Below are 7,728 nucleotides of genomic sequence, written 5' to 3' on the forward strand. Positions count from 1 at the left end.
GTTGCATCGATAATTGTCACATAAATAGCTGCAGAATTGTTTTTTTGTTTTTTCTCCAAAATGGGACTAAAAATGCTGTTGACTTGTAAATGTATGTATTTAATGACTTGATGCATGATCAGGGAAACTGCTATTACACATCCATTTTATTCATAAATAAAATCCCTGCCTTTGAATGTTAGCATGAAATTAAACATCTGTCACTGAAAAGTAAATTTTCTTTAATGTTTACTTGGATTTTTTTGAGATTTATTTTGTGTCTAGTGTAAAATATGGATCTGGAAATGGAAAAAAACAACTGAGAACCACTGATGTACATGACATCATGTAAATGATAAAATGTCATGTTTTTGACATTATTGTTTTCTAACAGCAGTATTCTAGTATTCATTCGATTCACGTGACGTCACTGTAGCTTTGCGCCGCCATCTTTGCGACCGCGGCGGTCTCAGTAATGCCTGCAATATGTTGTGCAGTTGGCTGTAACAACAGCGGAAAGAGGAACCCTGAACTGGTATTTTATTCTATACCAAAAGAAGAGAGAAGAGAGAATCATTTATTTAAAAGACCTGAAGTCTCATGTTGGTTTGTGGTTAATTATATTTCCATTATACACGTGGCCAACATTATACACAGATATCGACAGATAATGTTTTGTCTTCATTTTATTGTTGGATCTGTTTAAATGCACTTTATCATGGTAAGTTAGTAAGATTTGGGGTTGTTTTGAATATAACTATCTGTCTGTTAGTTAATACCTACCTAAATCTAATAAATATTTTTCTGAAGTTCATAAAGATATTGTCTTCGTCACATGCGCTTTAGATGTTATTTTGAGTAACGTTAACGTTAGCTCTGCAGACGATGCATAATCTCAGCCTTGAAATGCATATTAAAGGACTAGTTCTTCCAAAAATGATAATTCTGCCGTCATTTACTCACCTTCATGTGCAAATCCTTAAGTTTACTTTCCGTGGAAGACAAAGGGACATTTTTGAATATGTAGCCTATGGAGACTCTTCTTGTCGATGTAATGAAAGTGAATGAGTAACATTAGCCTACTGGAGGCTGTCACGCAAAAAATAATAATAATAAAAGACAAAAAAACATCACAAAAGTATCATAAAAGTGATCTAATACGACTCGTCCATTATATTAATATCGTTATTTATTCATATGATAGCTTTATGTGACGAACAAACTGCAATTTAAGTCGTTATATTATAATCACTGATGAGCTTTACCTCTTGATAGCTTTTAATCACAGCCGAATCATTCAAAAAGATTCGACTCGAAAGATTCTTTCATTTCGATATTTGTGTGTATTAAACCTTCTCTCTGTAATTGAACATCTGTTCTTTTGGACAGATATGGCAGTCTTTTATGATATTTGACTGATGTCTCTGGCTGTGCTGATGGACGGATTAGATAGATTGATTCATGCCAGCCGAACAGCTGCAGATTCATAGATTCATTCATGACATCGCCTCGACTCTCATGAACGCGTGCCATGTAGCTCTATGACTTAAGTATTTCTATATCATGAAAGGCCAATTGGGGCAAGCCTGGGGCAGATAATAATGGACTAAAGAAAACGCCTCGGTTACGACTGTAACCTCGGTTCCCTGAAGAGGGAACGAGCGTTGCGTCGAGAATGACGCTATGGGGAACGCTTTGCGTGATGACGTCTTGAAGCACATGTAAAATCAGTCCAATGGTGTGGCGGAACGTCAGAGGCGGGTGACGTCACGTACCAGGAAGCTATAAAAGCCGGCCTGAAACAGAAAACGAAAGCTTTGTATAGTCTGAAGTCGGGCTGACAGGCATGAAGGAGATATGGCAGGGCGACGCAACGCTCGTTCCCTCTTCAGGGAACCGAGGTTACAGTCGTAACCGAGGCGTTCCCTTTCAAGGGAACTCGCGTTGCGTCGAGAATGCCGCTATGGGGAACGTCTATACCAACGCCTCCATAGCTACAAGTGTCTGTCCCGTGTGAAATCTGGTGAGCAGCACTAGGAAGACAAAACATGAGACCCTGGAGCAGAGTCTAGATCCAGAGAGTAGAACCTGACGAAAGTGTGCGGTGAGGACCAGCCTGCCGCATCACAGACGTCCTGTAACGAAACTCCTGATATAAGGGCCTTAGAGGCCGCCATACTCCTCGTAGAGTGCGACCGGACAGCCAAAGGAGAAGGCTGCCCAGCCGCCTCATAAGCAAGTGAGATAGCCTCGACCACCCACTTGCTCATTCTTTGCTTAGACACCGGACCTCCCTTGTTAGGGGAGCCAAAGCATACAAATAACTGATCACTTTTACGCCACAGGGCAGCTCTGTGGACATAGGCGTCTAACGCCCGAACTGGGCAAAGCAAATTATTAGCCTCCTGGTCCGCATTCTGAAAAGGAGGAGGACAAAAGGCCTGCAGAACAATAGGTCTGGCCACATTAGTGGGGACCTTGGGGATATAACCCGGTCTGGGATGTAGAAAAGCTTTCACCATACCCGGAGCAAACTCTAAGCATGACGGAGCAACCGACAATGCTTGAAGATCCCCAATTCTCTTGAGAGAAGAGATAGCCAGAAGAAAAAGAGCTTTCAAAGTTAGAAACTTCTCAGGAACCTCCTCAATGGGCTCAAAGGGGGCCAGGGACAGGCCTTGAAGTGCAATGGACAAGTCCCATGGTGGCACCCTAGAGCGAACTGCAGGCCTCAGCCTCCAGGTGCCACGAAGGAAACGAGATACCAGAGGGTCCTTCCCCACAGACATTCCACCCAAAGGAATGTGGTAAGCACCTATGGCCGCCACATAAACCTTTAAAGTGGACGGGGTCAGACCTGCAGTGAACCGGTCCTGCAGGAACTCCAGAACTGTACCAATTGGGCAGTTGACTGGATCCAACCGACGGTCACTACACCAAGAAGTGAAGACTCTCCACTTCAGGGCATAAAGTTTCCTCGTGGAGGGAGCTCTGGACTGTAGAATGGTCTCCACAACCTCAGTTGAGAGACCTGACTCTATGAGCTGGGCCCCCTCAGAGGCCAAGCCCACAGGTTCCACAGTTCTGGGCGGGGGTGAAATATCGAGCCCTCCGCCTGGGACAGAAGGTCCCTCCTGACGGGTAGCTCCAGAGGAGGCCCGTCGAGGAGCGACACAAGATCGGGAAACCATACTCTGCCCGGCCAGCGCGGGGCTATAAGAAGCAGGCAAACCCGGTCCCTGCGAACTCTCTCCAGAACTCCCGGGAGCAGAGCAACTGGGGGAAAAGCGTACAGACGTAGCCTCGGCCACGTCTGCACCATAGCATCCAGTCCCAGAGGAGCTGGATGCGTGAGGGAGAACCAAAGTGGACAGTGAGACGTCTCTCGAGATGCAAACAGATCCACTTGAGCTTGGCCAAACTCCCTCCATATTAGCTCCACCACCTCGGGGTGGAGCCTCCATTCCCCGGGCCTCGGCCCCTGTCTCGACAGAGTGTCTGCTCCAATATTCTGGACCCCGGGGATGTAAGCTGCCCTGAGTGACAGTAACTTCCCCTGGGACCACAAGAGGATATGGCGTGCCAAGTTGGATAACGGGCGCGAGCGCAAACCCCCTTGGTGGTTGATATAGGCGACTACCGACGTGTTGTCCGTGTGTACTAACACATGGTGTCCCCTGAGATCTGTGATAAAGCTCCTCAGAGCCCGGAAGACAGCTAACATCTCTAGGCGATTGATATGCCAGGAATGATGATGGTCTTCCCACAGACCTTGAGATGAGCGACCCTCCAGGATCACTCCCCAACCCGTGAGGGAAGCATCCGTCGTTAGCAGTTTGCGACGACAAGGAGCTCCCAACACTGGGCCCTGGGACAGGAACCAAGGTTTCTTCCACATAACCAGGGCACGTAAGCATCGCCGCGTGACCTTGATTGTGCGAAATGGGTTGCCCCTCGGGGAAAACCCCATGGTCCTGAGCCACCACTGCAGGGGCCTCATGTGCAGCAGTCCAAAAGGTATCACGTTGGAAGCTGCTGCCATGAGACCCAACAGCCTCTGGAACTGTTTGACAGTGAGTAGCTGGCCTAGCTTTACACTTTTCACAGCTGCAAGGATGGACTCTATACGTGGCGGTGACAGGCGCGCCTGCATCGACACTGAGTCCCAAACCACGCCTAAAAAAGTGGTCCTCTGGAGTGGAGAAAGCACACTCTTCTTGGCGTTCAGCCGTAACCCCAGCTCTTTCATGTGGGCGAGAACAACATCTCGATGTTGAACCGCCAACTGATGCGACTGAGCTAAAATCAACCAATCGTCGATGTAGTTCATGATGCGAATACCCTGGAGGCGCAGCGGCGCCAGAGCTGCATCCATGCATTTGGTGAAAGTGCGGGGTGATAAAGCTAGGCCGAATGGAAGAACACGATATTGGTATGCTTTGCCCCCGAAAGCAAACCTCAGGAACTTCCAATGACACGGACGGATGGAAATATGGAAATATGCGTCCTTGAGATCTATCGTGACAAACCAGTCCTCGGACCTGATCTGTGGCACGATCTGTCTCAATGTTAACATTTTGAACTTGAGCTGCATGACTGAATCGTTCAGAACTCGAAGATCTAAAATGGGACGCAATCCCCCGTCCTTTTTCGGAACAATGAAGTACCGGCTGTAAAACCCGGTTTCCCTGTCGGAGGGAGGTACATATTCTATGGCCCCTTTCTCTAACAGAGTGTTCACTTCCTGTTCCATGACCAGAACCTGCTCGGGGCCCACCACTGTGGGCAGGACCCCCATAAACCGAGGTGGGCGTTTTTTGAATTGTATCTGATACCCTTTTTCCACGGTCTGCAGGACCCAACGAGAAACATTTGACAGTAGCTTCCACGCTGTCAAAGATTCTACTAGAGGTACCAGCCTCTCGAGACTGGTTTCTGGATTTTGTTGTTGTTGAGCAGTCAATTCGTCGCCCTGTAACGGCGCACCGGCAGGGAACGATCGAACAGACTGCTCTAACACCCTCCTCGGAGGGGGCGGGCATCCCGAGGCCACTACGTTTCCGGGTGGTCCTTGAGATATGTGCTCGCCGGAGACCGCTGCGCCCTGTAACACCGGAGGCGGCAGGGTTAGCAGAACGGTCCCCTGAGGGTACCGAAGAGAGACGGGCACCGTAAAAAGAGGTGTTAACCGCTCTGCTTCGGGGGGGACTACCCTCATTAGTCCTGAGCCCTCGGACGTCAGGATTTCTTCCCAGCAGCCTTCTTGGCGGTAATAACGGTCCGCAGATCCGCTTTACCCCTCGAGGACTGCTGGGTTTGAGCGCGCCCTCCGTGTCCCCGAGATTTTTGTGGGGGAGCACGGGAGGACACGCTCTGTTTCTCAGTGGCACGGTGCTCAGCGCTCTTTTTAGAGGAGTGAGGCTGCTCCCGCTCAGCAGCCTCATAGAAAGAACGGCGGGGGAGAAGTTTCTGGAGAGCAGCAGCTTGCTTAGCGGCTTCTTGTGATTTTGCTACCGCAACACTAACTGCATCACCAAACAAACCAACAGTGGAGACCGGAGCATCTAAGAGAACATGCTTTTCTTTATCCTTGATATCACTTAGATTGAGCCACAGATGCCTCTCAGTGGCCACCAGGGCTGCCATAGACCGCCCGATAGATTTAGCGGTCTCCTTGGTGGCCCTGAGAGACAAATCTGTGGCTCTGCGAAGTTCGGCCACAGTGTCAGGACCAATTCCCCCGCCCTCCTCCAAATCCCCCAACAATTCAGCCTGATAGGCTTGTAAAATGGACATCGTATGCAGACACGCTGCAGCTTGACCAGCGGCTGCATACGACTTATGAACCAGGGAAGATGTTACTTTAACTGGCTTAGAGGGAAGTGTAGGAGCTTTCAGAGAAGATGCCGTTGCTGGAGAGAGATAGCCCGCAAGCGTCTCTTCCACCTTCGGCATCTCCCCATAACCATACTCTTTATATTTAGATATTGAGGAGTAGTGAGATGTTTGTGGTGTATAAACTCTGTGAGACACTGGTTTCGCCCACGATCTCGACACCTCGGTGTGGAGATCGGGGAAAAACGGCAGGCTCCTGCGCTGGGGCTGCGCACGAGATGGCAGGAAGCGTTCGTCGAGCTTACTTTTCGAACGAACGTCCTGCCTATCTTCTGGCCACTCAATAGACAGTCTGTCAACAGCTCTAGTAATGACATCGAGCAGTTCCTCAAACGCATGAGACTGAGGTGGCGAATCCTCAGACTCAGCTTCAATACTCACAACATCCAACTCCTCAGAGCTGGATAGTTGCAGTACTGGTACCCCTATCGGGGGGGAAGAAACCGCAGCGCGTGCTTCCACACCCTGATAAGAGGCACTGGATCTATCAGACGGATGCTGAGATAAGGCAGAGCCCGTCTCAACATCCACTGATAAATCCATCTGTGAACCCCAGGTCTGAGATCGACGCCGTGCCTCGGCAGCGGCGGGACCCGAGCCCTGGGGAGCGTGGTCGGGATTGAACCGAGCCAAACGGGATCGGAGCGTACGCAATGGAAGCGCACAGCAATGCACACAGTCACCACCCTCGAGTGCTGACTGGGCATGCTCCTCTCCCAAACAAACAACACAAAGAGTGTGAGTATCACCTCCCGTTATATAACGCGGGCAAGGATGAACACACACTCTAAACTGCTGCTTGCTCGCCATACTGAATATATATATATATAGACAGACAACACCAAATAACAAGGACAGATTTCAACACAGAGCGCGACTGAAGACTCAGAAAGCTTTCGTTTTCTGTTTCAGGCCGGCTTTTATAGCTTCCTGGTACGTGACGTCACCCGCCTCTGACGTTCCGCCACACCATTGGACTGATTTTACATGTGCTTCAAGACGTCATCACGCAAAGCGTTCCCCATAGCGTCATTCTCGACGCAACGCGAGTTCCCTTGAAAGGGAACTGGGGGTAACAAATAAGGATCGGAGCCTAAAATAGAAATTTTCTCCAGGTATCTCTGTCTCTCTCTCTCATTCAAATTGGCAGTTTGGGCGGCCATACCGGGCGAGTCGGTCGCAAATATGGCGGCGTTCTATTTGTAGTGACGTAGGTGGCATCTATGAATATTTGATTGTTTGTCATCTTGTAATGCCTCAATTAAAGGTATTGAGTATTAATCATTCATTGCTCAGGTCATCTTTTAAATTTCTTCTGTACTCTGTGAATGTGATGTGAAGAATTAGCTCTATGAAATATTAATAATCAATAATAACTGGTTATAATTGATTATGAATATTTGGATCAGTTCATATAATTAACTTAATGTAGTAAAATTAATATTAAAATCAACCCACCTATTCACACTCGGTGTGAACACTCTGCGTTAATTGTTTATTAATTCTAAGAAATATTCATTTCCGGGTAAGGGAAATGTCTTTCTTACTGTACAGTACTAAGAGCCTGTAGTCAGAATCTAAATCGTAAAGTAAACTTTGTTTCAAGCTGAGAATCAGAACCAAATACATATTGTGCACAAGTTTTATTAACTAAATCACAGACATAACTAATAGCTTGTTTGCATATGACGTCACGTCACTGCGTTGCCATGGCGCGAAATGCAGATGGAGGGCAGGAAGTGTTGTGCTACATTTAGGAAGCACTATAACAAACTCAAAATGCCTATGTTTTGCGTCGTTTATGGTTGCTCAAATCGATCAAACATTTCAATTTTGCTTATAGTTTCTATAATT

Source organism: Abramis brama (assembly GCF_963993115.1).
Source record: "Abramis brama genome assembly, chromosome: 1".
In the NCBI taxonomy this organism is placed as follows: Eukaryota; Metazoa; Chordata; class Actinopteri; order Cypriniformes; family Leuciscidae; genus Abramis; species Abramis brama.